At 41.4% G+C, this 26,678-nt stretch overlaps 52 non-coding genes across 52 annotated transcripts; all 52 read right to left on the bottom strand.

Moving 5' to 3' along the window:
• Positions 1-340: 340 nt before the first annotated feature.
• Positions 341-453, bottom strand: LOC147168006 (U5 spliceosomal RNA). Its single transcript, XR_015096175.1, has one exon. It is a non-coding gene; the product is annotated as a U5 spliceosomal RNA (small nuclear RNA).
• Positions 454-848: 395 nt separating this feature from the next.
• Positions 849-961, bottom strand: LOC147168005 (U5 spliceosomal RNA). The gene has a single exon (XR_015096116.1). It is a non-coding gene; the product is annotated as a U5 spliceosomal RNA (small nuclear RNA).
• A 394-nt stretch (positions 962-1,355) lies between these two features.
• On the bottom strand, positions 1,356-1,468 carry LOC147168004 (U5 spliceosomal RNA). Its single transcript, XR_015096174.1, has one exon. It is a non-coding gene; the product is annotated as a U5 spliceosomal RNA (small nuclear RNA).
• Positions 1,469-1,863: 395 nt separating this feature from the next.
• Positions 1,864-1,976, bottom strand: LOC147168003 (U5 spliceosomal RNA). The gene has a single exon (XR_015096115.1). It is a non-coding gene; the product is annotated as a U5 spliceosomal RNA (small nuclear RNA).
• Positions 1,977-2,371: 395 nt separating this feature from the next.
• LOC147168002 (U5 spliceosomal RNA) lies at positions 2,372-2,484 on the bottom strand. Its single transcript, XR_015096171.1, has one exon. It is a non-coding gene; the product is annotated as a U5 spliceosomal RNA (small nuclear RNA).
• A 395-nt stretch (positions 2,485-2,879) lies between these two features.
• Positions 2,880-2,992, bottom strand: LOC147168001 (U5 spliceosomal RNA). The gene has a single exon (XR_015096126.1). It is a non-coding gene; the product is annotated as a U5 spliceosomal RNA (small nuclear RNA).
• Positions 2,993-3,386: 394 nt separating this feature from the next.
• Positions 3,387-3,499, bottom strand: LOC147168000 (U5 spliceosomal RNA). The gene has a single exon (XR_015096100.1). It is a non-coding gene; the product is annotated as a U5 spliceosomal RNA (small nuclear RNA).
• A 395-nt stretch (positions 3,500-3,894) lies between these two features.
• On the bottom strand, positions 3,895-4,007 carry LOC147167999 (U5 spliceosomal RNA). The gene has a single exon (XR_015096155.1). It is a non-coding gene; the product is annotated as a U5 spliceosomal RNA (small nuclear RNA).
• Positions 4,008-4,401: 394 nt separating this feature from the next.
• LOC147167998 (U5 spliceosomal RNA) lies at positions 4,402-4,514 on the bottom strand. The gene has a single exon (XR_015096099.1). It is a non-coding gene; the product is annotated as a U5 spliceosomal RNA (small nuclear RNA).
• Positions 4,515-4,909: 395 nt separating this feature from the next.
• On the bottom strand, positions 4,910-5,022 carry LOC147167997 (U5 spliceosomal RNA). The gene has a single exon (XR_015096114.1). It is a non-coding gene; the product is annotated as a U5 spliceosomal RNA (small nuclear RNA).
• Positions 5,023-5,416: 394 nt separating this feature from the next.
• On the bottom strand, positions 5,417-5,529 carry LOC147167996 (U5 spliceosomal RNA). Its single transcript, XR_015096150.1, has one exon. It is a non-coding gene; the product is annotated as a U5 spliceosomal RNA (small nuclear RNA).
• A 394-nt stretch (positions 5,530-5,923) lies between these two features.
• On the bottom strand, positions 5,924-6,036 carry LOC147167995 (U5 spliceosomal RNA). The gene has a single exon (XR_015096113.1). It is a non-coding gene; the product is annotated as a U5 spliceosomal RNA (small nuclear RNA).
• Positions 6,037-6,430: 394 nt separating this feature from the next.
• On the bottom strand, positions 6,431-6,543 carry LOC147167994 (U5 spliceosomal RNA). Its single transcript, XR_015096074.1, has one exon. It is a non-coding gene; the product is annotated as a U5 spliceosomal RNA (small nuclear RNA).
• A 395-nt stretch (positions 6,544-6,938) lies between these two features.
• On the bottom strand, positions 6,939-7,051 carry LOC147167993 (U5 spliceosomal RNA). Its single transcript, XR_015096112.1, has one exon. It is a non-coding gene; the product is annotated as a U5 spliceosomal RNA (small nuclear RNA).
• A 394-nt stretch (positions 7,052-7,445) lies between these two features.
• Positions 7,446-7,558, bottom strand: LOC147167992 (U5 spliceosomal RNA). Its single transcript, XR_015096149.1, has one exon. It is a non-coding gene; the product is annotated as a U5 spliceosomal RNA (small nuclear RNA).
• A 394-nt stretch (positions 7,559-7,952) lies between these two features.
• On the bottom strand, positions 7,953-8,065 carry LOC147167991 (U5 spliceosomal RNA). The gene has a single exon (XR_015096111.1). It is a non-coding gene; the product is annotated as a U5 spliceosomal RNA (small nuclear RNA).
• A 394-nt stretch (positions 8,066-8,459) lies between these two features.
• Positions 8,460-8,572, bottom strand: LOC147167990 (U5 spliceosomal RNA). The gene has a single exon (XR_015096073.1). It is a non-coding gene; the product is annotated as a U5 spliceosomal RNA (small nuclear RNA).
• Positions 8,573-8,966: 394 nt separating this feature from the next.
• On the bottom strand, positions 8,967-9,079 carry LOC147167989 (U5 spliceosomal RNA). Its single transcript, XR_015096072.1, has one exon. It is a non-coding gene; the product is annotated as a U5 spliceosomal RNA (small nuclear RNA).
• Positions 9,080-9,474: 395 nt separating this feature from the next.
• Positions 9,475-9,587, bottom strand: LOC147167988 (U5 spliceosomal RNA). Its single transcript, XR_015096170.1, has one exon. It is a non-coding gene; the product is annotated as a U5 spliceosomal RNA (small nuclear RNA).
• A 395-nt stretch (positions 9,588-9,982) lies between these two features.
• Positions 9,983-10,095, bottom strand: LOC147167987 (U5 spliceosomal RNA). Its single transcript, XR_015096071.1, has one exon. It is a non-coding gene; the product is annotated as a U5 spliceosomal RNA (small nuclear RNA).
• Positions 10,096-10,489: 394 nt separating this feature from the next.
• Positions 10,490-10,602, bottom strand: LOC147167986 (U5 spliceosomal RNA). The gene has a single exon (XR_015096154.1). It is a non-coding gene; the product is annotated as a U5 spliceosomal RNA (small nuclear RNA).
• Positions 10,603-10,996: 394 nt separating this feature from the next.
• On the bottom strand, positions 10,997-11,109 carry LOC147167985 (U5 spliceosomal RNA). Its single transcript, XR_015096070.1, has one exon. It is a non-coding gene; the product is annotated as a U5 spliceosomal RNA (small nuclear RNA).
• Positions 11,110-11,504: 395 nt separating this feature from the next.
• Positions 11,505-11,617, bottom strand: LOC147167984 (U5 spliceosomal RNA). The gene has a single exon (XR_015096169.1). It is a non-coding gene; the product is annotated as a U5 spliceosomal RNA (small nuclear RNA).
• A 395-nt stretch (positions 11,618-12,012) lies between these two features.
• LOC147167983 (U5 spliceosomal RNA) lies at positions 12,013-12,125 on the bottom strand. The gene has a single exon (XR_015096069.1). It is a non-coding gene; the product is annotated as a U5 spliceosomal RNA (small nuclear RNA).
• Positions 12,126-12,519: 394 nt separating this feature from the next.
• Positions 12,520-12,632, bottom strand: LOC147167982 (U5 spliceosomal RNA). The gene has a single exon (XR_015096125.1). It is a non-coding gene; the product is annotated as a U5 spliceosomal RNA (small nuclear RNA).
• A 395-nt stretch (positions 12,633-13,027) lies between these two features.
• Positions 13,028-13,140, bottom strand: LOC147167981 (U5 spliceosomal RNA). The gene has a single exon (XR_015096068.1). It is a non-coding gene; the product is annotated as a U5 spliceosomal RNA (small nuclear RNA).
• Positions 13,141-13,534: 394 nt separating this feature from the next.
• Positions 13,535-13,647, bottom strand: LOC147167980 (U5 spliceosomal RNA). The gene has a single exon (XR_015096067.1). It is a non-coding gene; the product is annotated as a U5 spliceosomal RNA (small nuclear RNA).
• A 395-nt stretch (positions 13,648-14,042) lies between these two features.
• Positions 14,043-14,155, bottom strand: LOC147167979 (U5 spliceosomal RNA). The gene has a single exon (XR_015096168.1). It is a non-coding gene; the product is annotated as a U5 spliceosomal RNA (small nuclear RNA).
• Positions 14,156-14,550: 395 nt separating this feature from the next.
• On the bottom strand, positions 14,551-14,663 carry LOC147167978 (U5 spliceosomal RNA). The gene has a single exon (XR_015096066.1). It is a non-coding gene; the product is annotated as a U5 spliceosomal RNA (small nuclear RNA).
• A 394-nt stretch (positions 14,664-15,057) lies between these two features.
• On the bottom strand, positions 15,058-15,170 carry LOC147167977 (U5 spliceosomal RNA). The gene has a single exon (XR_015096153.1). It is a non-coding gene; the product is annotated as a U5 spliceosomal RNA (small nuclear RNA).
• Positions 15,171-15,564: 394 nt separating this feature from the next.
• On the bottom strand, positions 15,565-15,677 carry LOC147167976 (U5 spliceosomal RNA). The gene has a single exon (XR_015096065.1). It is a non-coding gene; the product is annotated as a U5 spliceosomal RNA (small nuclear RNA).
• A 395-nt stretch (positions 15,678-16,072) lies between these two features.
• LOC147167975 (U5 spliceosomal RNA) lies at positions 16,073-16,185 on the bottom strand. The gene has a single exon (XR_015096166.1). It is a non-coding gene; the product is annotated as a U5 spliceosomal RNA (small nuclear RNA).
• A 395-nt stretch (positions 16,186-16,580) lies between these two features.
• Positions 16,581-16,693, bottom strand: LOC147167974 (U5 spliceosomal RNA). Its single transcript, XR_015096063.1, has one exon. It is a non-coding gene; the product is annotated as a U5 spliceosomal RNA (small nuclear RNA).
• A 394-nt stretch (positions 16,694-17,087) lies between these two features.
• Positions 17,088-17,200, bottom strand: LOC147167973 (U5 spliceosomal RNA). Its single transcript, XR_015096124.1, has one exon. It is a non-coding gene; the product is annotated as a U5 spliceosomal RNA (small nuclear RNA).
• A 395-nt stretch (positions 17,201-17,595) lies between these two features.
• On the bottom strand, positions 17,596-17,708 carry LOC147167972 (U5 spliceosomal RNA). Its single transcript, XR_015096110.1, has one exon. It is a non-coding gene; the product is annotated as a U5 spliceosomal RNA (small nuclear RNA).
• Positions 17,709-18,102: 394 nt separating this feature from the next.
• On the bottom strand, positions 18,103-18,215 carry LOC147167971 (U5 spliceosomal RNA). Its single transcript, XR_015096062.1, has one exon. It is a non-coding gene; the product is annotated as a U5 spliceosomal RNA (small nuclear RNA).
• A 395-nt stretch (positions 18,216-18,610) lies between these two features.
• LOC147167970 (U5 spliceosomal RNA) lies at positions 18,611-18,723 on the bottom strand. The gene has a single exon (XR_015096121.1). It is a non-coding gene; the product is annotated as a U5 spliceosomal RNA (small nuclear RNA).
• A 395-nt stretch (positions 18,724-19,118) lies between these two features.
• On the bottom strand, positions 19,119-19,231 carry LOC147167969 (U5 spliceosomal RNA). The gene has a single exon (XR_015096061.1). It is a non-coding gene; the product is annotated as a U5 spliceosomal RNA (small nuclear RNA).
• A 394-nt stretch (positions 19,232-19,625) lies between these two features.
• LOC147167968 (U5 spliceosomal RNA) lies at positions 19,626-19,738 on the bottom strand. Its single transcript, XR_015096098.1, has one exon. It is a non-coding gene; the product is annotated as a U5 spliceosomal RNA (small nuclear RNA).
• A 395-nt stretch (positions 19,739-20,133) lies between these two features.
• On the bottom strand, positions 20,134-20,246 carry LOC147167967 (U5 spliceosomal RNA). The gene has a single exon (XR_015096157.1). It is a non-coding gene; the product is annotated as a U5 spliceosomal RNA (small nuclear RNA).
• A 394-nt stretch (positions 20,247-20,640) lies between these two features.
• LOC147167966 (U5 spliceosomal RNA) lies at positions 20,641-20,753 on the bottom strand. The gene has a single exon (XR_015096060.1). It is a non-coding gene; the product is annotated as a U5 spliceosomal RNA (small nuclear RNA).
• Positions 20,754-21,148: 395 nt separating this feature from the next.
• LOC147167965 (U5 spliceosomal RNA) lies at positions 21,149-21,261 on the bottom strand. Its single transcript, XR_015096143.1, has one exon. It is a non-coding gene; the product is annotated as a U5 spliceosomal RNA (small nuclear RNA).
• A 394-nt stretch (positions 21,262-21,655) lies between these two features.
• Positions 21,656-21,768, bottom strand: LOC147167964 (U5 spliceosomal RNA). The gene has a single exon (XR_015096137.1). It is a non-coding gene; the product is annotated as a U5 spliceosomal RNA (small nuclear RNA).
• A 395-nt stretch (positions 21,769-22,163) lies between these two features.
• LOC147167963 (U5 spliceosomal RNA) lies at positions 22,164-22,276 on the bottom strand. Its single transcript, XR_015096109.1, has one exon. It is a non-coding gene; the product is annotated as a U5 spliceosomal RNA (small nuclear RNA).
• Positions 22,277-22,670: 394 nt separating this feature from the next.
• LOC147167962 (U5 spliceosomal RNA) lies at positions 22,671-22,783 on the bottom strand. Its single transcript, XR_015096148.1, has one exon. It is a non-coding gene; the product is annotated as a U5 spliceosomal RNA (small nuclear RNA).
• A 395-nt stretch (positions 22,784-23,178) lies between these two features.
• On the bottom strand, positions 23,179-23,291 carry LOC147167961 (U5 spliceosomal RNA). The gene has a single exon (XR_015096096.1). It is a non-coding gene; the product is annotated as a U5 spliceosomal RNA (small nuclear RNA).
• A 395-nt stretch (positions 23,292-23,686) lies between these two features.
• On the bottom strand, positions 23,687-23,799 carry LOC147167960 (U5 spliceosomal RNA). Its single transcript, XR_015096146.1, has one exon. It is a non-coding gene; the product is annotated as a U5 spliceosomal RNA (small nuclear RNA).
• A 394-nt stretch (positions 23,800-24,193) lies between these two features.
• Positions 24,194-24,306, bottom strand: LOC147167959 (U5 spliceosomal RNA). Its single transcript, XR_015096059.1, has one exon. It is a non-coding gene; the product is annotated as a U5 spliceosomal RNA (small nuclear RNA).
• Positions 24,307-24,701: 395 nt separating this feature from the next.
• On the bottom strand, positions 24,702-24,814 carry LOC147167958 (U5 spliceosomal RNA). The gene has a single exon (XR_015096136.1). It is a non-coding gene; the product is annotated as a U5 spliceosomal RNA (small nuclear RNA).
• A 394-nt stretch (positions 24,815-25,208) lies between these two features.
• On the bottom strand, positions 25,209-25,321 carry LOC147167957 (U5 spliceosomal RNA). The gene has a single exon (XR_015096205.1). It is a non-coding gene; the product is annotated as a U5 spliceosomal RNA (small nuclear RNA).
• A 395-nt stretch (positions 25,322-25,716) lies between these two features.
• On the bottom strand, positions 25,717-25,829 carry LOC147167956 (U5 spliceosomal RNA). The gene has a single exon (XR_015096083.1). It is a non-coding gene; the product is annotated as a U5 spliceosomal RNA (small nuclear RNA).
• Positions 25,830-26,223: 394 nt separating this feature from the next.
• Positions 26,224-26,336, bottom strand: LOC147167955 (U5 spliceosomal RNA). The gene has a single exon (XR_015096082.1). It is a non-coding gene; the product is annotated as a U5 spliceosomal RNA (small nuclear RNA).
• Between the last annotated feature and the right edge of the window lie 342 nt (positions 26,337-26,678).

Here is a 26,678-nt window from a genome sequence, read left to right as displayed (position 1 = left end):
TCAAGGTTTCTTTTTGTGTGTAATGATGGAAGGCACAGACCAAATTCGACATCAGCGTTGCCCAGGGACCGACAAGTTTAAAAACAAATTGTACGTATGATCCGGGCGATGAACTTGCTCAATCGGCTTTTCGAGCCAGAGGAATGGATGGCGTCCATTACGCAATGGTTTGTTGTACAGTGGACAATCATGGAATCAAAGCCAAAATTTGTATCTGTATCAAAACCTAACTACTGTACAAGTTGGATTTCCACAACAGTCATCTGGGTAATTCAGCTAAATCTTAGTACAATTCCAGCAAGAGTGCAACATGAGTGATCTTTTTGTTAACATTCAGAGACGCTCTGACAAAGCAGAGCAACAAAAAATTGCCATTAACTCATTCTATCCCTCTCCACGGAAATCTTTAGTAAAAGGCGAAAGATTTGTACGCTTTGAAGAGAAATGTGAGCTGCTTTGGAGTGTGCTACGGAAAAACAAATAGCCTTTAACCGATACCCCCGACAGTCAAGGTTTCTTTTTGTGTTGAATGATGGAAGGCACAGACCAAATTCGACATCAGCATGTCCCAGGGACCGATCAAGTTGAAAAACAAATTGTACGTATGATCCGGGCGATGAACTTGCTCAATCGGCTTTTCGAGCCAGAGGAATGGATGGCGTCCATTACGCAATGGTTTGTTGTACAGTGGACAATCATGGAATCAAAGCCAAAATTCGTATCGGTATCAAAACCTAACTACTGTACGAGTTGGATTTCCACAACAGTCATCTGGGTAATTCAGCTAAATCTTAGTAAAATTCCAGCAAGAGTGCAACATGAGTGATCTTTTTGTTAACATTCAGAGATGCTCTGACGAAGCAGAGCAACAAAAAATTGCCATTAACTCATTCTATCCCTCTCCACGGAAATCTTTAGTAAAAAGCGAAAGATTTGTACGCTTTGAAGAGAAATGTGAGCTGCTTTGGAGTGTGCTACGGAAAAACAAATAGCCTTTAACCGATACCCCCGACAGTCAAGGTTTCTTTTTGTGTGTAATGATGGAAGGCACAGACCAAATTCGACATCAGCGTTGCCCAGGGACCGACAAGTTTAAAAACAAATTGTACGTATGATCCGGGCGATGAACTTGCTCAATCGGCTTTTCGAGCCAGAGGAATGGATGGCGTCCATTACGCAATGGTTTGTTGTACAGTGGACAATCATGGAATCAAAGCCAAAATTTGTATCTGTATCAAAACCTAACTACTGTACAAGTTGGATTTCCACAACAGTCATCTGGGTAATTCAGCTAAATCTTAGTACAATTCCAGCAAGAGTGCAACATGAGTGATCTTTTTGTTAACATTCAGAGACGCTCTGACAAAGCAGAGCAACAAAAAATTGCCATTAACTCATTCTATCCCTCTCCACGGAAATCTTTAGTAAAAGGCGAAAGATTTGTACGCTTTGAAGAGAAATGTGAGCTGCTTTGGAGTGTGCTACGGAAAAACAAATAGCCTTTAACCGATACCCCCGACAGTCAAGGTTTCTTTTTGTGTTGAATGATGGAAGGCACAGACCAAATTCGACATCAGCATGTCCCAGGGACCGATCAAGTTGAAAAACAAATTGTACGTATGATCCGGGCGATGAACTTGCTCAATCGGCTTTTCGAGCCAGAGGAATGGATGGCGTCCATTACGCAATGGTTTGTTGTACAGTGGACAATCATGGAATCAAAGCCAAAATTCGTATCGGTATCAAAACCTAACTACTGTACGAGTTGGATTTCCACAACAGTCATCTGGGTAATTCAGCTAAATCTTAGTAAAATTCCAGCAAGAGTGCAACATGAGTGATCTTTTTGTTAACATTCAGAGATGCTCTGACGAAGCAGAGCAACAAAAAATTGCCATTAACTCATTCTATCCCTCTCCACGGAAATCTTTAGTAAAAAGCGAAAGATTTGTACGCTTTGAAGAGAAATGTGAGCTGCTTTGGAGTGTGCTACGGAAAAACAAATAGCCTTTAACCGATACCCCCGACAGTCAAGGTTTCTTTTTGTGTTGAATGATGGAAGGCACAGACCAAATTCGACATCAGCATGTCCCAGGGACCGATCAAGTTGAAAAACAAATTGTACGTATGATCCGGGCGATGAACTTGCTCAATCGGCTTTTCGAGCCAGAGGAATGGATGGCGTCCATTACGCAATGGTTTGTTGTACAGTGGACAATCATGGAATCAAAGCCAAAATTTGTATCTGTATCAAAACCTAACTACTGTACAAGTTGGATTTCCACAACAGTCATCTGGGTAATTCAGCTAAATCTTAGTACAATTCCAGCAAGAGTGCAACACGAGTGATCTTTTTGTTAACATTCAGAGATGCTCTGACGAAGCAGAGCAACAAAAAATTGCCATTAACTCATTCTATCCCTCTCCACGGAAATCTTTAGTAAAAGGCGAAAGATTTGTACGCTTTGAAGAGAAATGTGAGCTGCTTTGGAGTGTGCTACGGAAAAACAAATAGCCTTTAACCGATACCCCTGACAGTCAAGGTTTCTTTTTGTGTTGAATGATGGAAGGCACAGACCAAATTCGACATCAGCATGTCCCAGGGACCGATCAAGTTGAAAAACAAATTATACGTATGATCCGGGCGATGAACTTGCTCAATCGGCTTTTCGAGCCAGAGGAATGGATGGCGTCCATTACGCAATGGTTTGTTGTACAGTGGACAATCATGGAATCAAAGCCAAAATTTGTATCTGTATCAAAACCTAACTACTGTACAAGTTGGATTTCCACAACAGTCATCTGGGTAATTCAGCTAAATCTTAGTACAATTCCAGCAAGAGTGCAACATGAGTGATCTTTTTGTTAACATTCAGAGACGCTCTGACGAAGCAGAGCAACAAAAAATTGCCATTAATTCATTCTATCCCTCTCCACGGAAATCTTTAGTAAAAGGCGAAAGATTTGTACGCTTTGAAGAGAAATGTGAGCTGCTTTGGCGTGTGCTACGGAAAAACAAATAGCCTTTAACCGATACCCCCGACAGTCAAGGTTTCTTTTTGTGTTGAATGATGGAACGCACAGACCAAATTCGACATCAGCGTTGCCAAGGGACCGACAAGTTTAAAAACAAATTGTACGTATGATCCGAGCGATGAACTTGCTCAATCGGCTTTTCGAGCCAGAGGAATGGATGGCGTCCATTACGCAATGGTTTGTTGTACAGTGGACAATCATGGAATCAAAGCCAAAATTTGTATCTGTATCAAAACCTAACTACTGTACAAGTTGGATTTCCACAACAGTCATCTGGGTAATTCAGCTAAATCTTAGTACAATTCCAGCAAGAGTGCAACACGAGTGATCTTTTTGTTAACATTCAGAGATGCTCTGACGAAGCAGAGCAACAAAAAATTGCCATTAACTCATTCTATCCCTCTCCACAGAAATCTTTAGTAAAAGGCGAAAGATTTGTACGCTTTGAAGAGAAATGTGAGCTGCTTTGGAGCGTGCTACGGAAAAACAAATAGCCTTTAACCGATACCCCTGACAGTCAAGGTTTCTTTTTGTGTTGAATGATGGAAGGCACAGACCAAATTCGACATCAGCATGTCCCAGGGACCGATCAAGTTGAAAAACAAATTGTACGTATGATCCGGGCGATGAACTTGCTCAATCGGCTTTTCGAGCCAGAGGAATGGATGGCGTCCATTACGCAATGGTTTGTTGTACAGTGGACAATCATGGAATCAAAGCCAAAATTTGTATCTGTATCAAAACCTAACTACTGTACGAGTTGGATTTCCACAACAGTCATCTGGGTAATTCAGCTAAATCTTAGTACAATTCCAGCAAGAGTGCAACATGAGTGATCTTTTTGTTAACATTCAGAGATGCTCTGACGAAGCAGAGCAACAAAAAATTGCCATTAACTCATTCTATCCCTCTCCACAGAAATCTTTAGTAAAAAGCGAAAGATTTGTACGCTTTGAAGAGAAATGTGAGCTGCTTTGGAGTGTGCTACGGAAAAACAAATAGCCTTTAACCGATACCCCCGACAGTCAAGGTTTCTTTTTGTGTTGAATGATGGAAGGCACAGACCAAATTCGACATCAGCGTTGCCCAGGGACCGACAAGTTTAAAAACAAATTATACGTATGATCCGGGCGATGAACTTGCTCAATCGGCTTTTCGAGCCAGAGGAATGGATGGCGTCCATTACGCAATGGTTTGTTGTACAGTGGACAATCATGGAATCAAAGCCAAAATTTGTATCTGTATCAAAACCTAACTACTGTACAAGTTGGATTTCCACAACAGTCATCTGGGTAATTCAGCTAAATCTTAGTACAATTCCAGCAAGAGTGCAACACGAGTGATCTTTTTGTTAACATTCAGAGATGCTCTGACGAAGCAGAGCAACAAAAAATTGCCATTAACTCATTCTATCCCTCTCCACAGAAATCTTTAGTAAAAGGCGAAAGATTTGTACGCTTTGAAGAGAAATGTGAGCTGCTTTGGAGCGTGCTACGGAAAAACAAATAGCCTTTAACCGATACCCCTGACAGTCAAGGTTTCTTTTTGTGTTGAATGATGGAAGGCACAGACCAAATTCGACATCAGCATGTCCCAGGGACCGATCAAGTTGAAAAACAAATTGTACGTATGATCCGGGCGATGAACTTGCTCAATCGGCTTTTCGAGCCAGAGGAATGGATGGCGTCCATTACGCAATGGTTTGTTGTACAGTGGACAATCATGGAATCAAAGCCAAAATTTGTATCTGTATCAAAACCTAACTACTGTACGAGTTGGATTTCCACAACAGTCATCTGGGTAATTCAGCTAAATCTTAGTACAATTCCAGCAAGAGTGCAACATGAGTGATCTTTTTGTTAACATTCAGAGATGCTCTGACGAAGCAGAGCAACAAAAAATTGCCATTAACTCATTCTATCCCTCTCCACGGAAATCTTTAGTAAAAAGCGAAAGATTTGTACGCTTTGAAGAGAAATGTGAGCTGCTTTGGAGTGTGCTACGGAAAAACAAATAGCCTTTAACCGATACCCCCGACAGTCAAGGTTTCTTTTTGTGTTGAATGATGGAAGGCACAGACCAAATTCGACATCAGCGTTGCCCAGGGACCGACAAGTTTAAAAACAAATTATACGTATGATCCGGGCGATGAACTTGCTCAATCGGCTTTTCGAGCCAGAGGAATGGATGGCGTCCATTACGCAATGGTTTGTTGTACAGTGGACAATCATGGAATCAAAGCCAAAATTTGTATCTGTATCAAAACCTAACTACTGTACAAGTTGGATTTCCACAACAGTCATCTGGGTAATTCAGCTAAATCTTAGTACAATTCCAGCAAGAGTGCAACACGAGTGATCTTTTTGTTAACATTCAGAGATGCTCTGACGAAGCAGAGGAACAAAAAATTGCCATTAACTCATTCTATCCCTCTCCACGGAAACCTTTAGTAAAAGGCGAAAGATTTGTACGCTTTGAAGAGAAATGTGAGCTGCTTTAGAGTGTGCTACGGAAAAACAAATAGCCTTTAACCGATACCCCCGACAGTCAAGGTTTCTTTTTGTGTTGAATGATGGAAGGCACAGACCAAATTCGACATCAGCGTTGCCCAGGGACCGACAAGTTTAAAAACAAATTGTACGTATGATCCGGGCGATGAACTTGCTCAATCGGCTTTTCGAGCCAGAGGAATGGATGGCGTCCATTACGCAATGGTTTGTTGTACAGTGGACAATCATGGAATCAAAGCCAAAATTTGTATCGGTATCAAAACCTAACTACTGTACGAGTTGGATTTCCACAACAGTCATCTGGGTAATTCAGCTAAATCTTAGTACAATTCCAGCAAGAGTGCAACACGAGTGATCTTATTGTTAACATTCAGAGATGCTCTGACGAAGCAGAGCAACAAAAAATTGCCATTAACTCATTCTATCCCTCTCCACGGAAATCTTTAGTAAAAAGCGAAAGATTTGTACGCTTTGAAGAGAAATGTGAGCTGCTTTGGAGTGTGCTACGGAAAAACAAATAGCCTTTAACCGATACCCCCGACAGTCAAGGTTTCTTTTTGTGTTGAATGATGGAAGGCACAGACCAAATTCGACATCAGCGTTGCCCAGGGACCGACAAGTTTAAAAACAAATTGTACGTATGATCCGGGCGATGAACTTGCTCAATCGGCTTTTCGAGCCAGAGGAATGGATGGCGTCCATTACGCAATGGTTTGTTGTACAGTGGACAATCATGGAATCAAAGCCAAAATTTGTATCTGTATCAAAACCTAACTACTGTACAAGTTGGATTTCCACAACAGTCATCTGGGTAATTCAGCTAAATCTTAGTACAATTCCAGCAAGAGTGCAACATGAGTGATCTTTTTGTTAACATTCAGAGACGCTCTGACGAAGCAGAGCAACAAAAAATTGCCATTAACTCATTCTATCCCTCTCCACGGAAATCTTTAGTAAAAGGCGAAAGATTTGTACGCTTTGAAGAGAAATGTGAGCTGCTTTGGAGTGTGCTACGGAAAAACAAATAGCCTTTAACCGATACCCCCGACAGTCAAGGTTTCTTTTTGTGTTGAATGATGGAAGGCACAGACCAAATTCGACATCAGCATGTCCCAGGGACCGATCAAGTTGAAAAACAAATTGTACGTATGATCCGGGCGATGAACTTGCTCAATCGGCTTTTCGAGCCAGAGGAATGGATGGCGTCCATTACGCAATGGTTTGTTGTACAGTGGACAATCATGGAATCAAAGCCAAAATTTGTATCTGTATCAAAACCTAACTACTGTACGAGTTGGATTTCCACAACAGTCATCTGGGTAATTCAGCTAAATCTTAGTACAATTCCAGCAAGAGTGCAACACGAGTGATCTTTTTGTTAACATTCAGAGATGCTCTGACGAAGCAGAGCAACAAAAAATTGCCATTAACTCATTCTATCCCTCTCCACGGAAATCTTTAGTAAAAAGCGAAAGATTTGTACGCTTTGAAGAGAAATGTGAGCTGCTTTGGAGTGTGCTACGGAAAAACAAATAGCCTTTAACCGATACCCCCGACAGTCAAGGTTTCTTTTTGTGTTGAATGATGGAAGGCACAGACCAAATTCGACATCAGCGTTGCCCAGGGACCGACAAGTTTAAAAACAAATTATACGTATGATCCGGGCGATGAACTTGCTCAATCGGCTTTTCGAGCCAGAGGAATGGATGGCGTCCATTACGCAATGGTTTGTTGTACAGTGGACAATCATGGAATCAAAGCCAAAATTTGTATCTGTATCAAAACCTAACTACTGTACAAGTTGGATTTCCACAACAGTCATCTGGGTAATTCAGCTAAATCTTAGTACAATTCCAGCAAGAGTGCAACACGAGTGATCTTTTTGTTAACATTCAGAGATGCTCTGACGAAGCAGAGGAACAAAAAATTGCCATTAACTCATTCTATCCCTCTCCACGGAAACCTTTAGTAAAAGGCGAAAGATTTGTACGCTTTGAAGAGAAATGTGAGCTGCTTTAGAGTGTGCTACGGAAAAACAAATAGCCTTTAACCGATACCCCCGACAGTCAAGGTTTCTTTTTGTGTTGAATGATGGAAGGCACAGACCAAATTCGACATCAGCGTTGCCCAGGGACCGACAAGTTTAAAAACAAATTGTACGTATGATCCGGGCGATGAACTTGCTCAATCGGCTTTTCGAGCCAGAGGAATGGATGGCGTCCATTACGCAATGGTTTGTTGTACAGTGGACAATCATGGAATCAAAGCCAAAATTTGTATCGGTATCAAAACCTAACTACTGTACGAGTTGGATTTCCACAACAGTCATCTGGGTAATTCAGCTAAATCTTAGTACAATTCCAGCAAGAGTGCAACACGAGTGATCTTATTGTTAACATTCAGAGATGCTCTGACGAAGCAGAGCAACAAAAAATTGCCATTAACTCATTCTATCCCTCTCCACGGAAATCTTTAGTAAAAAGCGAAAGATTTGTACGCTTTGAAGAGAAATGTGAGCTGCTTTGGAGTGTGCTACGGAAAAACAAATAGCCTTTAACCGATACCCCCGACAGTCAAGGTTTCTTTTTGTGTTGAATGATGGAAGGCACAGACCAAATTCGACATCAGCGTTGCCCAGGGACCGACAAGTTTAAAAACAAATTGTACGTATGATCCGGGCGATGAACTTGCTCAATCGGCTTTTCGAGCCAGAGGAATGGATGGCGTCCATTACGCAATGGTTTGTTGTACAGTGGACAATCATGGAATCAAAGCCAAAATTTGTATCTGTATCAAAACCTAACTACTGTACAAGTTGGATTTCCACAACAGTCATCTGGGTAATTCAGCTAAATCTTAGTACAATTCCAGCAAGAGTGCAACATGAGTGATCTTTTTGTTAACATTCAGAGACGCTCTGACGAAGCAGAGCAACAAAAAATTGCCATTAACTCATTCTATCCCTCTCCACGGAAATCTTTAGTAAAAGGCGAAAGATTTGTACGCTTTGAAGAGAAATGTGAGCTGCTTTGGAGTGTGCTACGGAAAAACAAATAGCCTTTAACCGATACCCCCGACAGTCAAGGTTTCTTTTTGTGTTGAATGATGGAAGGCACAGACCAAATTCGACATCAGCGTTGCCCAGGGACCGACAAGTTTAAAAACAAATTGTACGTATGATCCGGGCGATGAACTTGCTCAATCGGCTTTTCGAGCCAGAGGAATGGATGGCGTCCATTACGCAATGGTTTGTTGTACAGTGGACAATCATGGAATCAAAGCCAAAATTTGTATCTGTATCAAAACCTAACTACTGTACAAGTTGGATTTCCACAACAGTCATCTGGGTAATTCAGCTAAATCTTAGTACAATTCCAGCAAGAGTGCAACATGAGTGATCTTTTTGTTAACATTCAGAGACGCTCTGACGAAGCAGAGCAACAAAAAATTGCCATTAACTCATTCTATCCCTCTCCACGGAAATCTTTAGTAAAAGGCGAAAGATTTGTACGCTTTGAAGAGAAATGTGAGCTGCTTTGGAGTGTGCTACGGAAAAACAAATAGCCTTTAACCGATACCCCCGACAGTCAAGGTTTCTTTTTGTGTTGAATGATGGAAGGCACAGACCAAATTCGACATCAGCATGTCCCAGGGACCGATCAAGTTGAAAAACAAATTGTACGTATGATCCGGGCGATGAACTTGCTCAATCGGCTTTTCGAGCCAGAGGAATGGATGGCGTCCATTACGCAATGGTTTGTTGTACAGTGGACAATCATGGAATCAAAGCCAAAATTTGTATCTGTATCAAAACCTAACTACTGTACAAGTTGGATTTCCACAACAGTCATCTGGGTAATTCAGCTAAATCTTAGTACAATTCCAGCAAGAGTGCAACACGAGTGATCTTTTTGTTAACATTCAGAGATGCTCTGACGAAGCAGAGCAACAAAAAATTGCCATTAACTCATTCTATCCCTCTCCACGGAAATCTTTAGTAAAAGGCGAAAGATTTGTACGCTTTGAAGAGAAATGTGAGCTGCGTTGGAGTGTGCTACGGAAAAACAAATAGCCTTTAACCGATACCCCTGACAGTCAAGGTTTCTTTTTGTGTTGAATGATGGAAGGCACAGACCAAATTCGACATCAGCATGTCCCAGGGACCGATCAAGTTGAAAAACAAATTATACGTATGATCCGGGCGATGAACTTGCTCAATCGGCTTTTCGAGCCAGAGGAATGGATGGCGTCCATTACGCAATGGTTTGTTGTACAGTGGACAATCATGGAATCAAAGCCAAAATTTGTATCTGTATCAAAACCTAACTACTGTACAAGTTGGATTTCCACAACAGTCATCTGGGTAATTCAGCTAAATCTTAGTACAATTCCAGCAAGAGTGCAACATGAGTGATCTTTTTCTTAACATTCAGAGACGCTCTGACGAAGCAGAGCAACAAAAAATTGCCATTAACTCATTCTATCCCTCTCCACGGAAATCTTTAGTAAAAGGCGAAAGATTTGTACGCTTTGAAGAGAAATGTGAGCTGCTTTGGCGTGTGCTACGGAAAAACAAATAGCCTTTAACCGATACCCCCGACAGTCAAGGTTTCTTTTTGTGTTGAATGATGGAAGGCACAGACCAAATTCGACATCAGCGTTGCCCAGGGACCGACAAGTTTAAAAACAAATTGTACGTATGATCCGGGCGATGAACTTGCTCAATCGGCTTTTCGAGCCAGAGGAATGGATGGCGTCCATTACGCAATGGTTTGTTGTACAGTGGACAATCATGGAATCAAAGCCAAAATTTGTATCTGTATCAAAACCTAACTACTGTACAAGTTGGATTTCCACAACAGTCATCTGGGTAATTCAGCTAAATCTTAGTACAATTCCAGCAAGAGTGCAACATGAGTGATCTTTTTGTTAACATTCAGAGACGCTCTGACGAAGCAGAGCAACAAAAAATTGCCATTAACTCATTCTATCCCTCTCCACGGAAATCTTTAGTAAAAAGCGAAAAATTTGTACGCTTTGAAGAGAAATGTGAGCTGCTTTGGAGTGTGCTACGGAAAAACAAATAGCCTTTAACCGATACACCCGACAGTCAAGGTTTCTTTTTGTGTTGAATGATGGAAGGCACAGACCAAATTCGACATCAGCGTTGCCCAGGGACCGACAAGTTTAAAAACAAATTGTACGTATGATCCGGGCGATGAACTTGCTCAATCGGCTTTTCGAGCCAGAGGAATGGATGGCGTCCATTACGCAATGGTTTGTTGTACAGTGGACAATCATGGAATCAAAGCCAAAATTTGTATCTGTATCAAAACCTAACTACTGTACAAGTTGGATTTCCACAACAGTCATCTGGGTAATTCAGCTAAATCTTAGTACAATTCCAGCAAGAGTGCAACATGAGTGATCTTTTTGTTAACATTCAGAGACGCTCTGACGAAGCAGAGCAACAAAAAATTGCCATTAACTCATTCTATCCCTCTCCACGGAAATCTTTAGTAAAAGGCGAAAGATTTGTACGCTTTGAAGAGAAATGTGAGCTGCTTTGGAGTGTGCTACGGAAAAACAAATAGCCTTTAACCGATACCCCCGACAGTCAAGGTTTCTTTTTGTGTTGAATGATGGAAGGCACAGACCAAATTCGACATCAGCATGTCCCAGGGACCGATCAAGTTGAAAAACAAATTGTACGTATGATCCGGGCGATTAACTTGCTCAATCGGCTTTTCGAGCCAGAGGAATGGATGGCGTCCATTACGCAATGGTTTGTTGTACAGTGGACAATCATGGAATCAAAGCCAAAATTTGTATCTGTATCAAAACCTAACTACTGTACAAGTTGGATTTCCACAACAGTCATCTGGGTAATTCAGCTAAATCTTAGTACAATTCCAGCAAGAGTGCAACACGAGTGATCTTTTTGTTAACATTCAGAGATGCTCTGACGAAGCAGAGCAACAAAAAATTGCCATTAACTCATTCTATCCCTCTCCACGGAAATCTTTAGTAAAAGGCGAAAGATTTGTACGCTTTGAAGAGAAATGTGAGCTGCTTTGGAGTGTGCTACGGAAAAACAAATAGCCTTTAACCGATACCCCTGACAGTCAAGGTTTCTTTTTGTGTTGAATGATGGAAGGCACAGACCAAATTCGACATCAGCATGTCCCAGGGACCGATCAAGTTGAAAAACAAATTATACGTATGATCCGGGCGATGAACTTGCTCAATCGGCTTTTCGAGCCAGAGGAATGGATGGCGTCCATTACGCAATGGTTTGTTGTACAGTGGACAATCATGGAATCAAAGCCAAAATTTGTATCTGTATCAAAACCTAACTACTGTACAAGTTGGATTTCCACAACAGTCATCTGGGTAATTCAGCTAAATCTTAGTACAATTCCAGCAAGAGTGCAACATGAGTGATCTTTTTGTTAACATTCAGAGACGCTCTGACGAAGCAGAGCAACAAAAAATTGCCATTAACTCATTCTATCCCTCTCCACGGAAATCTTTAGTAAAAGGCGAAAGATTTGTACGCTTTGAAGAGAAATGTGAGCTGCTTTGGCGTGTGCTACGGAAAAACAAATAGCCTTTAACCGATACCCCCGACAGTCAAGGTTTCTTTTTGTGTTGAATGATGGAACGCACAGACCAAATTCGACATCAGCGTTGCCAAGGGACCGACAAGTTTAAAAACAAATTGTACGTATGATCCGAGCGATGAACTTGCTCAATCGGCTTTTCGAGCCAGAGGAATGGATGGCGTCCATTACGCAATGGTTTGTTGTACAGTGGACAATCATGGAATCAAAGCCAAAATTTGTATCTGTATCAAAACCTAACTACTGTACAAGTTGGATTTCCACAACAGTCATCTGGGTAATTCAGCTAAATCTTAGTACAATTCCAGCAAGAGTGCAACATGTGTGATCTTTTTGTTAACATTCAGAGACGCTCTGACGAAGCAGAGCAACAAAAAATTGCCATTAACTCATTCTATCCCTCTCCACAGAAATCTTTAGTAAAAGGCGAAAGATTTGTACGCTTTGAAGAGAAATGTGAGCTGCTTTGGAGCGTGCTACGGAAAAACAAATAGCCTTTAACCGATACCCCTGACAGTCAAGGTTTCTTTTTGTGTTGAATGATGGAAGGCACAGACCAAATTCGACATCAGCATGTCCCAGGGACCGATCAAGTTGAAAAACAAATTGTACGTATGATCCGGGCGATGAACTTGCTCAATCGGCTTTTCGAGCCAGAGGAATGGATGGCGTCCATTACGCAATGGTTTGTTGTACAGTGGACAATCATGGAATCAAAGCCAAAATTTGTATCTGTATCAAAACCTAACTACTGTACAAGTTGGATTTCCACAACAGTCATCTGGGTAATTCAGCTAAATCTTAGTACAATTCCAGCAAGAGTGCATCATGAGTGATCTTTTTGTTAACATTCAGAGACGCTCTGACGAAGCAGAGCAACAAAAAATTGCCATTAACTCATTCTATCCCTCTCCACGGAAATCTTTAGTAAAAGGCGAAAGATTTGTACGCTTTGAAGAGAAATGTGAGCTGCTTTGGAGTGTGCTACGGAAAAACAAATAGCCTTTAACCGATACCCCCGACAGTCAAGGTTTCTTTTTGTGTTGAATGATGGAAGGCACAGACCAAATTCGACATCAGCGTTGCCCAGGGACCGACAAGTTTAAAAACAAATTGTACGTATGATCCGGGCGATGAACTTGCTCAATCGGCTTTTCGAGCCAGAGGAATGGATGGCGTCCATTACGCAATGGTTTGTTGTACAGTGGACAATCATGGAATCAAAGCCAAAATTTGTATCTGTATCAAAACCTAACTACTGTACAAGTTGGATTTCCACAACAGTCATCTGGGTAATTCAGCTAAATCTTAGTACAATTCCAGCAAGAGTGCAACATGAGTGATCTTTTTGTTAACATTCAGAGACGCTCTGACGAAGCAGAGCAACAAAAAATTGCCATTAACTCATTCTATCCCTCTCCACGGAAATCTTTAGTAAAAGGCGAAAGATTTGTACGCTTTGAAGAGAAATGTGAGCTGCTTTGGAGTGTGCTACGGAAAAACAAATAGCCTTTAACCGATACCCCCGACAGTCAAGGTTTCTTTTTGTGTTGAATGATGGAAGGCACAGACCAAATTCGACATCAGCATGTCCCAGGGACCGATCAAGTTGAAAAACAAATTGTACGTATGATCCGGGCGATGAACTTGCTCAATCGGCTTTTCGAGCCAGAGGAATGGATGGCGTCCATTACGCAATGGTTTGTTGTACAGTGGACAATCATGGAATCAAAGCCAAAATTTGTATCTGTATCAAAACCTAACTACTGTACAAGTTGGATTTCCACAACAGTCATCTGGGTAATTCAGCTAAATCTTAGTACAATTCCAGCAAGAGTGCAACACGAGTGATCTTTTTGTTAACATTCAGAGATGCTCTGACGAAGCAGAGCAACAAAAAATTGCCATTAACTCATTCTATCCCTCTCCACGGAAATCTTTAGTAAAAGGCGAAAGATTTGTACGCTTTGAAGAGAAATGTGAGCTGCGTTGGAGTGTGCTACGGAAAAACAAATAGCCTTTAACCGATACCCCTGACAGTCAAGGTTTCTTTTTGTGTTGAATGATGGAAGGCACAGACCAAATTCGACATCAGCATGTCCCAGGGACCGATCAAGTTGAAAAACAAATTATACGTATGATCCGGGCGATGAACTTGCTCAATCGGCTTTTCGAGCCAGAGGAATGGATGGCGTCCATTACGCAATGGTTTGTTGTACAGTGGACAATCATGGAATCAAAGCCAAAATTTGTATCTGTATCAAAACCTAACTACTGTACAAGTTGGATTTCCACAACAGTCATCTGGGTAATTCAGCTAAATCTTAGTACAATTCCAGCAAGAGTGCAACATGAGTGATCTTTTTCTTAACATTCAGAGACGCTCTGACGAAGCAGAGCAACAAAAAATTGCCATTAACTCATTCTATCCCTCTCCACGGAAATCTTTAGTAAAAGGCGAAAGATTTGTACGCTTTGAAGAGAAATGTGAGCTGCTTTGGCGTGTGCTACGGAAAAACAAATAGCCTTTAACCGATACCCCCGACAGTCAAGGTTTCTTTTTGTGTTGAATGATGGAAGGCACAGACCAAATTCGACATCAGCGTTGCCCAGGGACCGACAAGTTTAAAAACAAATTGTACGTATGATCCGGGCGATGAACTTGCTCAATCGGCTTTTCGAGCCAGAGGAATGGATGGCGTCCATTACGCAATGGTTTGTTGTACAGTGGACAATCATGGAATCAAAGCCAAAATTTGTATCTGTATCAAAACCTAACTACTGTACAAGTTGGATTTCCACAACAGTCATCTGGGTAATTCAGCTAAATCTTAGTACAATTCCAGCAAGAGTGCAACATGAGTGATCTTTTTGTTAACATTCAGAGACGCTCTGACGAAGCAGAGCAACAAAAAATTGCCATTAACTCATTCTATCCCTCTCCACGGAAATCTTTAGTAAAAAGCGAAAAATTTGTACGCTTTGAAGAGAAATGTGAGCTGCTTTGGAGTGTGCTACGGAAAAACAAATAGCCTTTAACCGATACACCCGACAGTCAAGGTTTCTTTTTGTGTTGAATGATGGAAGGCACAGACCAAATTCGACATCAGCGTTGCCCAGGGACCGACAAGTTTAAAAACAAATTGTACGTATGATCCGGGCGATGAACTTGCTCAATCGGCTTTTCGAGCCAGAGGAATGGATGGCGTCCATTACGCAATGGTTTGTTGTACAGTGGACAATCATGGAATCAAAGCCAAAATTTGTATCTGTATCAAAACCTAACTACTGTACAAGTTGGATTTCCACAACAGTCATCTGGGTAATTCAGCTAAATCTTAGTACAATTCCAGCAAGAGTGCAACATGAGTGATCTTTTTGTTAACATTCAGAGACGCTCTGACGAAGCAGAGCAACAAAAAATTGCCATTAACTCATTCTATCCCTCTCCACGGAAATCTTTAGTAAAAGGCGAAAGATTTGTACGCTTTGAAGAGAAATGTGAGCTGCTTTGGAGTGTGCTACGGAAAAACAAATAGCCTTTAACCGATACCCCCGACAGTCAAGGTTTCTTTTTGTGTTGAATGATGGAAGGCACAGACCAAATTCGACATCAGCATGTCCCAGGGACCGATCAAGTTGAAAAACAAATTGTACGTATGATCCGGGCGATTAACTTGCTCAATCGGCTTTTCGAGCCAGAGGAATGGATGGCGTCCATTACGCAATGGTTTGTTGTACAGTGGACAATCATGGAATCAAAGCCAAAATTTGTATCTGTATCAAAACCTAACTACTGTACAAGTTGGATTTCCACAACAGTCATCTGGGTAATTCAGCTAAATCTTAGTACAATTCCAGCAAGAGTGCAACACGAGTGATCTTTTTGTTAACATTCAGAGATGCTCTGACGAAGCAGAGCAACAAAAAATTGCCATTAACTCATTCTATCCCTCTCCACGGAAATCTTTAGTAAAAGGCGAAAGATTTGTACGCTTTGAAGAGAAATGTGAGCTGCTTTGGAGTGTGCTACGGAAAAACAAATAGCCTTTAACCGATACCCCTGACAGTCAAGGTTTCTTTTTGTGTTGAATGATGGAAGGCACAGACCAAATTCGACATCAGCATGTCCCAGGGACCGATCAAGTTGAAAAACAAATTATACGTATGATCCGGGCGATGAACTTGCTCAATCGGCTTTTCGAGCCAGAGGAATGGATGGCGTCCATTACGCAATGGTTTGTTGTACAGTGGACAATCATGGAATCAAAGCCAAAATTTGTATCTGTATCAAAACCTAACTACTGTACAAGTTGGATTTCCACAACAGTCATCTGGGTAATTCAGCTAAATCTTAGTACAATTCCAGCAAGAGTGCAACATGAGTGATCTTTTTGTTAACATTCAGAGACGCTCTGACGAAGCAGAGCAACAAAAAATTGCCATTAACTCATTCTATCCCTCTCCACGGAAATCTTTAGTAAAAGGCGAAAGATTTGTACGCTTTGAAGAGAAATGTGAGCTGCTTTGGCGTGTGCTACGGAAAAACAAATAGCCTTTAACCGATACCCCCGACAGTCAAGGTTTCTTTTTGTGTTGAATGATGGAACGCACAGACCAAATTCGACATCAGCGTTGCCAAGGGACCGACAAGTTTAAAAACAAATTGTACGTATGATCCGAGCGATGAACTTGCTCAATCGGCTTTTCGAGCCAGAGGAATGGATGGCGTCCATTACGCAATGGTTTGTTGTACAGTGGACAATCATGGAATCAAAGCCAAAATTTGTATCTGTATCAAAACCTAACTACTGTACAAGTTGGATTTCCACAACAGTCATCTGGGTAATTCAGCTAAATCTTAGTACAATTCCAGCAAGAGTGCAACATGTGTGATCTTTTTGTTAACATTCAGAGACGCTCTGACGAAGCAGAGCAACAAAAAATTGCCATTAACTCATTCTATCCCTCTCCACAGAAATCTTTAGTAAAAGGCGAAAGATTTGTACGCTTTGAAGAGAAATGTGAGCTGCTTTGGAGCGTGCTACGGAAAAACAAATAGCCTTTAACCGATACCCCTGACAGTCAAGGTTTCTTTTTGTGTTGAATGATGGAAGGCACAGACCAAATTCGACATCAGCATGTCCCAGGGACCGATCAAGTTGAAAAACAAATTGTACGTATGATCCGGGCGATGAACTTGCTCAATCGGCTTTTCGAGCCAGAGGAATGGATGGCGTCCATTACGCAATGGTTTGTTGTACAGTGGACAATCATGGAATCAAAGCCAAAATTTGTATCTGTATCAAAACCTAACTACTGTACGAGTTGGATTTCCACAACAGTCATCTGGGTAATTCAGCTAAATCTTAGTACAATTCCAGCAAGAGTGCAACATGAGTGATCTTTTTGTTAACATTCAGAGATGCTCTGACGAAGCAGAGCAACAAAAAATTGCCATTAACTCATTCTATCCCTCTCCACGGAAATCTTTAGTAAAAAGCGAAAGATTTGTACGCTTTGAAGAGAAATGTGAGCTGCTTTGGAGTGTGCTACGGAAAAACAAATAGCCTTTAACCGATACCCCCGACAGTCAAGGTTTCTTTTTGTGTTGAATGATGGAAGGCACAGACCAAATTCGACATCAGCGTTGCCCAGGGACCGACAAGTTTAAAAACAAATTATACGTATGATCCGGGCGATGAACTTGCTCAATCGGCTTTTCGAGCCAGAGGAATGGATGGCGTCCATTACGCAATGGTTTGTTGTACAGTGGACAATCATGGAATCAAAGCCAAAATTTGTATCTGTATCAAAACCTAACTACTGTACAAGTTGGATTTCCACAACAGTCATCTGGGTAATTCAGCTAAATCTTAGTACAATTCCAGCAAGAGTGCAACATGAGTGATCTTTTTGTTAACATTCAGAGACGCTCTGACGAAGCAGAGCAACAAAAAATTGCCATTAACTCATTCTATCCCTCTCCACGGAAATCTTTAGTAAAAGGCGAAAGATTTGTACGCTTTGAAGAGAAATGTGAGCTGCTTTGGAGTGTGCTACGGAAAAACAAATAGCCTTTAACCGATACCCCCGACAGTCAAGGTTTCTTTTTGTGTTGAATGATGGAAGGCACAGACCAAATTCGACATCAGCATGTCCCAGGGACCGATCAAGTTGAAAAACAAATTGTACGTATGATCCGGGCGATGAACTTGCTCAATCGGCTTTTCGAGCCAGAGGAATGGATGGCGTCCATTACGCAATGGTTTGTTGTACAGTGGACAATCATGGAATCAAAGCCAAAATTTGTATCTGTATCAAAACCTAACTACTGTACAAGTTGGATTTCCACAACAGTCATCTGGGTAATTCAGCTAAATCTTAGTACAATTCCAGCAAGAGTGCAACACGAGTGATCTTTTTGTTAACATTCAGAGATGCTCTGACGAAGCAGAGCAACAAAAAATTGCCATTAACTCATTCTATCCCTCTCCACGGAAATCTTTAGTAAAAGGTGAAAGATTTGTACGCTTTGAAGAGAAATGTGAGCTGCTTTGGAGTGTGCTACGGAAAAACAAATAGCCTTTAACCGATACCCCTGACAGTCAAGGTTTCTTTTTGTGTTGAATGATGGAAGGCACAGACCAAATTCGACATCAGCATGTCCCAGGGACCGATCAAGTTGAAAAACAAATTATACGTATGATCCGGGCGATGAACTTGCTCAATCGGCTTTTCGAGCCAGAGGAATGGATGGCGTCCATTACGCAATGGTTTGTTGTACAGTGGACAATCATGGAATCAAAGCCAAAATTTGTATCTGTATCAAAACCTAACTACTGTACAAGTTGGATTTCCACAACAGTCATCTGGGTAATTCAGCTAAATCTTAGTACAATTCCAGCAAGAGTGCAACATGAGTGATCTTTTTGTTAACATTCAGAGACGCTCTGACGAAGCAGAGCAACAAAAAATTGCCATTAACTCATTCTATCCCTCTCCACGGAAATCTTTAGTAAAAGGCGAAAGATTTGTACGCTTTGAAGAGAAATGTGAGCTGCTTTGGCGTGTGCTACGGAAAAACAAATAGCCTTTAACCGATACCCCCGACAGTCAAGGTTTCTTTTTGTGTTGAATGATGGAACGCACAGACCAAATTCGACATCAGCGTTGCCAAGGGACCGACAAGTTTAAAAACAAATTGTACGTATGATCCGAGCGATGAACTTGCTCAATCGGCTTTTCGAGCCAGAGGAATGGATGGCGTCCATTACGCAATGGTTTGTTGTACAGTGGACAATCATGGAATCAAAGCCAAAATTTGTATCTGTATCAAAACCTAACTACTGTACAAGTTGGATTTCCACAACAGTCATCTGGGTAATTCAGCTAAATCTTAGTACAATTCCAGCAAGAGTGCAACACGAGTGATCTTTTTGTTAACATTCAGAGATGCTCTGACGAAGCAGAGCAACAAAAAATTGCCATTAACTCATTCTATCCCTCTCCACAGAAATCTTTAGTAAAAGGCGAAAGATTTGTACGCTTTGAAGAGAAATGTGAGCTGCTTTGGAGCGTGCTACGGAAAAACAAATAGCCTTTAACCGATACCCCTGACAGTCAAGGTTTCTTTTTGTGTTGAATGATGGAAGGCACAGACCAAATTCGACATCAGCATGTCCCAGGGACCGATCAAGTTGAAAAACAAATTGTACGTATGATCCGGGCGATGAACTTGCTCAATCGGCTTTTCGAGCCAGAGGAATGGATGGCGTCCATTACGCAATGGTTTGTTGTACAGTGGACAATCATGGAATCAAAGCCAAAATTTGTATCTGTATCAAAACCTAACTACTGTACAAGTTGGATTTCCACAACAGTCATCTGGGTAATTCAGCTAAATCTTAGTACAATTCCAGCAAGAGTGCAACACGAGTGATCTTTTTGTTAACATTCAGAGATGCTCTGACGAAGCAGAGCAACAAAAAATTGCCATTAACTCATTCTATCCCTCTCCACGGAAATCTTTAGTAAAAGGCGAAAGATTTGTACGCTTTGAAGAGAAATGTGAGCTGCTTTGGAGTGTGCTACGGAAAAACAAATAGCCTTTAACCGATACCCCCGACAGTCAAGGTTTCTTTTTGTGTTGAATGATGGAAGGCACAGACCAAATTCGACATCAGCGTTGCCCAGGGACCGACAAGTTTAAAAACAAATTGTACGTATGATCCGGGCGATGAACTTGCTCAATCGGCTTTTCGAGCCAGAGGAATGGATGGCGTCCATTACGCAATGGTTTGTTGTACAGTGGACAATCATGGAATCAAAGCCAAAATTTGTATCTGTATCAAAACCTAACTACTGTACAAGTTGGATTTCCACAACAGTCATCTGGGTAATTCAGCTAAATCTTAGTACAATTCCAGCAAGAGTGCAACATGAGTGATCTTTTTGTTAACATTCAGAGACGCTCTGACGAAGCAGAGCAACAAAAAATTGCCATTAACTCATTCTATCCCTCTCCACGGAAATCTTTAGTAAAAGGCGAAAGATTTGTACGCTTTGAAGAGAAATGTGAGCTGCTTTGGAGTGTGCTACGGAAAAACAAATAGCCTTTAACCGATACCCCCGACAGTCAAGGTTTCTTTTTGTGTTGAATGATGGAAGGCACAGACCAAATTCGACATCAGCATGTCCCAGGGACCGATCAAGTTGAAAAACAAATTGTACGTATGATCCGGGCGATGAACTTGCTCAATCGGCTTTTCGAGCCAGAGGAATGGATGGCGTCCATTACGCAATGGTTTGTTGTACAGTGGACAATCATGGAATCAAAGCCAAAATTTGTATCTGTATCAAAACCTAACTACTGTACGAGTTGGATTTCCACAACAGTCATCTGGGTAATTCAGCTAAATCTTAGTACAATTCCAGCAAGAGTGCAACACGAGTGATCTTTTTGTTAACATTCAGAGATGCTCTGACGAAGCAGAGCAACAAAAAATTGCCATTAACTCATTCTATCCCTCTCCACAGAAATCTTTAGTAAAAGGCGAAAGATTTGTACGCTTTGAAGAGAAATGTGAACTGCTTTGGAGTGTGCTACGGAAAAACAAATAGCCTTTAACCGATACCCCCGACAGTCAAGGTTTCTTTTTGTGTTGAATGATGGAAGGCACAGACCAAATTCGACATCAGCGTTGCCCAGGGACCGACAAGTTTAAAAACAAATTGTACGTATGATCCGGGCGATGAACTTGCTCAATCGGCTTTTCGAGCCAGAGGAATGGATGGCGTCCATTACGCAATGGTTTGTTGTACAGTGGACAATCATGGAATCAAAGCCAAAATTTGTATCTGTATCAAAACCTAACTACTGTACAAGTTGGATTTCCACAACAGTCATCTGGGTAATTCAGCTAAATCTTAGTACAATTCCAGCAAGAGTGCAACATGAGTGATCTTTTTGTTAACATTCAGAGACGCTCTGACGAAGCAGAGCAACAAAAAATTGCCATTAACTCATTCTATCCCTCTCCACGGAAATCTTTAGTAAAAAGCGAAAGATTTGTACGCTTTGAAGAGAAATGTGAGCTGCTTTGGAGTGTGCTACGGAAAAACAAATAGCCTTTAACCGATACACCCGACAGTCAAGGTTTCTTTTTGTGTTGAATGATGGAAGGCACAGACCAAATTCGACATCAGCATGTCCCAGGGACCGATCAAGTTGAAAAACAAATTGTACGTATGATCCGGGCGATGAACTTGCTCAATCGGCTTTTCGAGCCAGAGGAATGGATGGCGTCCATTACGCAATGGTTTGTTGTACAGTGGACAATCATGGAATCAAAGCCAAAATTTGTATCTGTATCAAAACCTAACTACTGTACGAGTTGGATTTCCACAACAGTCATCTGGGTAATTCAGCTAAATCTTAGTACAATTCCAGCAAGAGTGCAACATGAGTGATCTTTTTGTTAACATTCAGAGATGCTCTGACGAAGCAGAGCAACAAAAAATTGCCATTAACTCATTCTATCCCTCTCCACGGAAATCTTTAGTAAAAAGCGAAAGATTTGTACGCTTTGAAGAGAAATGTGAGCTGCTTTGGAGTGTGCTACGGAAAAACAAATAGCCTTTAACCGATACCCCCGACAGTCAAGGTTTCTTTTTGTGTTGAATGATGGAAGGCACAGACAAAATTCGACATCAGCGTTGCCCAGGGACCGACAAGTTTAAAAACAAATTATACGTATGATCCGGGCGATGAACTTGCTCAATCGGCTTTTCGAGCCAGAGGAATGGATGGCGTCCATTACGCAATGGTTTGTTGTACAGTGGACAATCATGGAATCAAAGCCAAAATTTGTATCTGTATCAAAACCTAACTACTGTACAAGTTGGATTTCCACAACAGTCATCTGGGTAATTCAGCTAAATCTTAGTACAATTCCAGCAAGAGTGCAACACGAGTGATCTTTTTGTTAACATTCAGAGATGCTCTGACGAAGCAGAGGAACAAAAAATTGCCATTAACTCATTCTATCCCTCTCCACGGAAACCTTTAGTAAAAGGCGAAAGATTTGTACGCTTTGAAGAGAAATGTGAGCTGCTTTAGAGTGTGCTACGGAAAAACAAATAGCCTTTAACCGATACCCCTGACAGTCAAGGTTTCTTTTTGTGTTGAATGATGGAAGGCACAGACCAAATTCGACATCAGCATGTCCCAGGGACCGATCAAGTTGAAAAACAAATTGTACGTATGATCCGGGCGATGAACTTGCTCAATCGGCTTTTCGAGCCAGAGGAATGGATGGCGTCCATTACGCAATGGTTTGTTGTACAGTGGACAATCATGGAATCAAAGCCAAAATTTGTATCTGTATCAAAACCTAACTACTGTACAAGTTGGATTTCCACAACAGTCATCTGGGTAATTCAGCTAAATCTTAGTACAATTCCAGCAAGAGTGCAACACGAGTGATCTTTTTGTTAACATTCAGAGATGCTCTGACGAAGCAGAGCAACAAAAAATTGCCATTAACTCATTCTATCCCTCTCCACAGAAATCTTTAGTAAAAGGCGAAAGATTTGTACGCTTTGAAGAGAAATGTGAGCTGCTTTGGAGCGTGCTACGGAAAAACAAATAGCCTTTAACCGATACCCCTGACAGTCAAGGTTTCTTTTTGTGTTGAATGATGGAAGGCACAGACCAAATTCGACATCAGCATGTCCCAGGGACCGATCAAGTTGAAAAACAAATTGTACGTATGATCCGGGCGATGAACTTGCTCAATCGGCTTTTCGAGCCAGAGGAATGGATGGCGTCCATTACGCAATGGTTTGTTGTACAGTGGACAATCATGGAATCAAAGCCAAAATTTGTATCTGTATCAAAACCTAACTACTGTACAAGTTGGATTTCCACAACAGTCATCTGGGTAATTCAGCTAAATCTTAGTACAATTCCAGCAAGAGTGCAACACGAGTGATCTTTTTGTTAACATTCAGAGATGCTCTGACGAAGCAGAGCAACAAAAAATTGCCATTAACTCATTCTATCCCTCTCCACGGAAATCTTTAGTAAAAGGCGAAAGATTTGTACGCTTTGAAGAGAAATGTGAGCTGCTTTGGAGTGTGCTACGGAAAAACAAATAGCCTTTAACCGATACCCCCGACAGTCAAGGTTTCTTTTTGTGTTGAATGATGGAAGGCACAGACCAAATTCGACATCAGCGTTGCCCAGGGACCGACAAGTTTAAAAACAAATTGTACGTATGATCCGGGCGATGAACTTGCTCAATCGGCTTTTCGAGCCAGAGGAATGGATGGCGTCCATTACGCAATGGTTTGTTGTACAGTGGACAATCATGGAATCAAAGCCAAAATTTGTATCTGTATCAAAACCTAACTACTGTACAAGTTGGATTTCCACAACAGTCATCTGGGTAATTCAGCTAAATCTTAGTACAATTCCAGCAAGAGTGCAACATGAGTGATCTTTTTGTTAACATTCAGAGACGCTCTGACGAAGCAGAGCAACAAAAAATTGCCATTAACTCATTCTATCCCTCTCCACGGAAATCTTTAGTAAAAGGCGAAAGATTTGTACGCTTTGAAGAGAAATGTGAGCTGCTTTGGAGTGTGCTACGGAAAAACAAATAGCCTTTAACCGATACCCCCGACAGTCAAGGTTTCTTTTTGTGTTGAATGATGGAAGGCACAGACCAAATTCGACATCAGCATGTCCCAGGGACCGATCAAGTTGAAAAACAAATTGTACGTATGATCCGGGCGATGAACTTGCTCAATCGGCTTTTCGAGCCAGAGGAATGGATGGCGTCCATTACGCAATGGTTTGTTGTACAGTGGACAATCATGGAATCAAAGCCAAAATTTGTATCTGTATCAAAACCTAACTACTGTACGAGTTGGATTTCCACAACAGTCATCTGGGTAATTCAGCTAAATCTTAGTACAATTCCAGCAAGAGTGCAACATGAGTGATCTTTTTGTTAACATTCAGAGACGCTCTGACGAAGCAGAGCAACAAAAAATTGCCATTAACTCATTCTATCCCTCTCCACGGAAATCTTTAGTAAAAAGCGAAAGATTTGTACGCTTTGAAGAGAAATGTGAGCTGCTTTGGAGTGTGCTACGGAAAAACAAATAGCCTTTAACCGATACACCCGACAGTCAAGGTTTCTTTTTGTGTTGAATGATGGAAGGCACAGACCAAATTCGACATCAGCGTTGCCCAGGGACCGACAAGTTTAAAAACAAATTGTACGTATGATCCGGGCGATGAACTTGCTCAATCGGCTTTTCGAGCCAGAGGAATGGATGGCGTCCATTACGCAATGGTTTGTTGTACAGTGGACAATCATGGAATCAAAGCCAAAATTTGTATCTGTATCAAAACCTAACTACTGTACAAGTTGGATTTCCACAACAGTCATCTGGGTAATTCAGCTAAATCTTAGTACAATTCCAGCAAGAGTGCAACATGAGTGATCTTTTTGTTAACATTCAGAGACGCTCTGACGAAGCAGAGCAACAAAAAATTGCCATTAACTCATTCTATCCCTCTCCACGGAAATCTTTAGTAAAAGGCGAAAGATTTGTACGCTTTGAAGAGAAATGTGAGCTGCTTTGGAGTGTGCTACGGAAAAACAAATAGCCTTTAACCGATACCCCCGACAGTCAAGGTTTCTTTTTGTGTTGAATGATGGAAGGCACAGACCAAATTCGACATCAGCATGTCCCAGGGACCGATCAAGTTGAAAAACAAATTGTACGTATGATCCGGGCGATGAACTTGCTCAATCGGCTTTTCGAGCCAGAGGAATGGATGGCGTCCATTACGCAATGGTTTGTTGTACAGTGGACAATCATGGAATCAAAGCCAAAATTTGTATCTGTATCAAAACCTAACTACTGTACAAGTTGGATTTCCACAACAGTCATCTGGGTAATTCAGCTAAATCTTAGTACAATTCCAGCAAGAGTGCAACATGAGTGATCTTTTTGTTAACATTCAGAGACACTCTGACGAAGCAGAGCAACAAAAAATTGCCATTAACTCATTCTATCCCTCTCCACGGAAATCTTTAGTAAAAGGCGAAAGATTTGTACGCTTTGAAGAGAAATGTGAGCTGCTTTGGAGTGTGCTACGGAAAAACAAATAGCCTTTAACCGATACCCCCGACAGTCAAGGTTTCTTTTTGTGTTGAATGATGGAAGGCACAGACCAAATTCGACATCAGCGTTGCCCAGGGACCGACAAGTTTAAAAACAAATTATACGTATGATCCGGGCGATGAACTTGCTCAATCGGCTTTTCGAGCCAGAGGAATGGATGGCGTCCATTACGCAATGGTTTGTTGTACAGTGGACAATCATGGAATCAAAGCCAAAATTTGTATCTGTATCAAAACCTAACTACTGTACAAGTTGGATTTCCACAACAGTCATCTGGGTAATTCAGCTAAATCTTAGTACAATTCCAGCAAGAGTGCAACATGAGTGATCTTTTTGTTAACATTCAGAGACGCTCTGACGAAGCAGAGCAACAAAAAATTGCCATTAACTCATTCTACCCCTCTCCACGGAAATCTTTAGTAAAAGGCGAAAGATTTGTACGCTTTGAAGAGAAATGTGAGCTGCTTTGGAGTGTGCTACGGAAAAACAAATAGCCTTTAACCGATACCCCCGACAGTCAAGGTTTCTTTTTGTGTTGAATGATGGAAGGCACAGACCAAATTCGACATCAGCATGTCCCAGGGACCGATCAAGTTGAAAAACAAATTGTACGTATGATCCGGGCGATGAACTTGCTCAATCGGCTTTTCGAGCCAGAGGAATGGATGGCGTCCATTACGCAATGGTTTGTTGTACAGTGGACAATCATGGAATCAAAGCCAAAATTTGTATCTGTATCAAAACCTAACTACTGTACAAGTTGGATTTCCACAACAGTCATCTGGGTAATTCAGCTAAATCTTAG

This window comes from Leptonotus elevatus, chromosome 9 (assembly GCF_054856555.1).
Source record: "Leptonotus elevatus isolate MCC_2025b chromosome 9, RoL_Lele_1.0, whole genome shotgun sequence".
Classification (NCBI taxonomy): Eukaryota; Metazoa; Chordata; class Actinopteri; order Syngnathiformes; family Syngnathidae; genus Leptonotus; species Leptonotus elevatus.
Note: the sequence above shows the minus strand (reverse complement) of the source record. Positions and strands in the feature narration are given on the sequence as shown.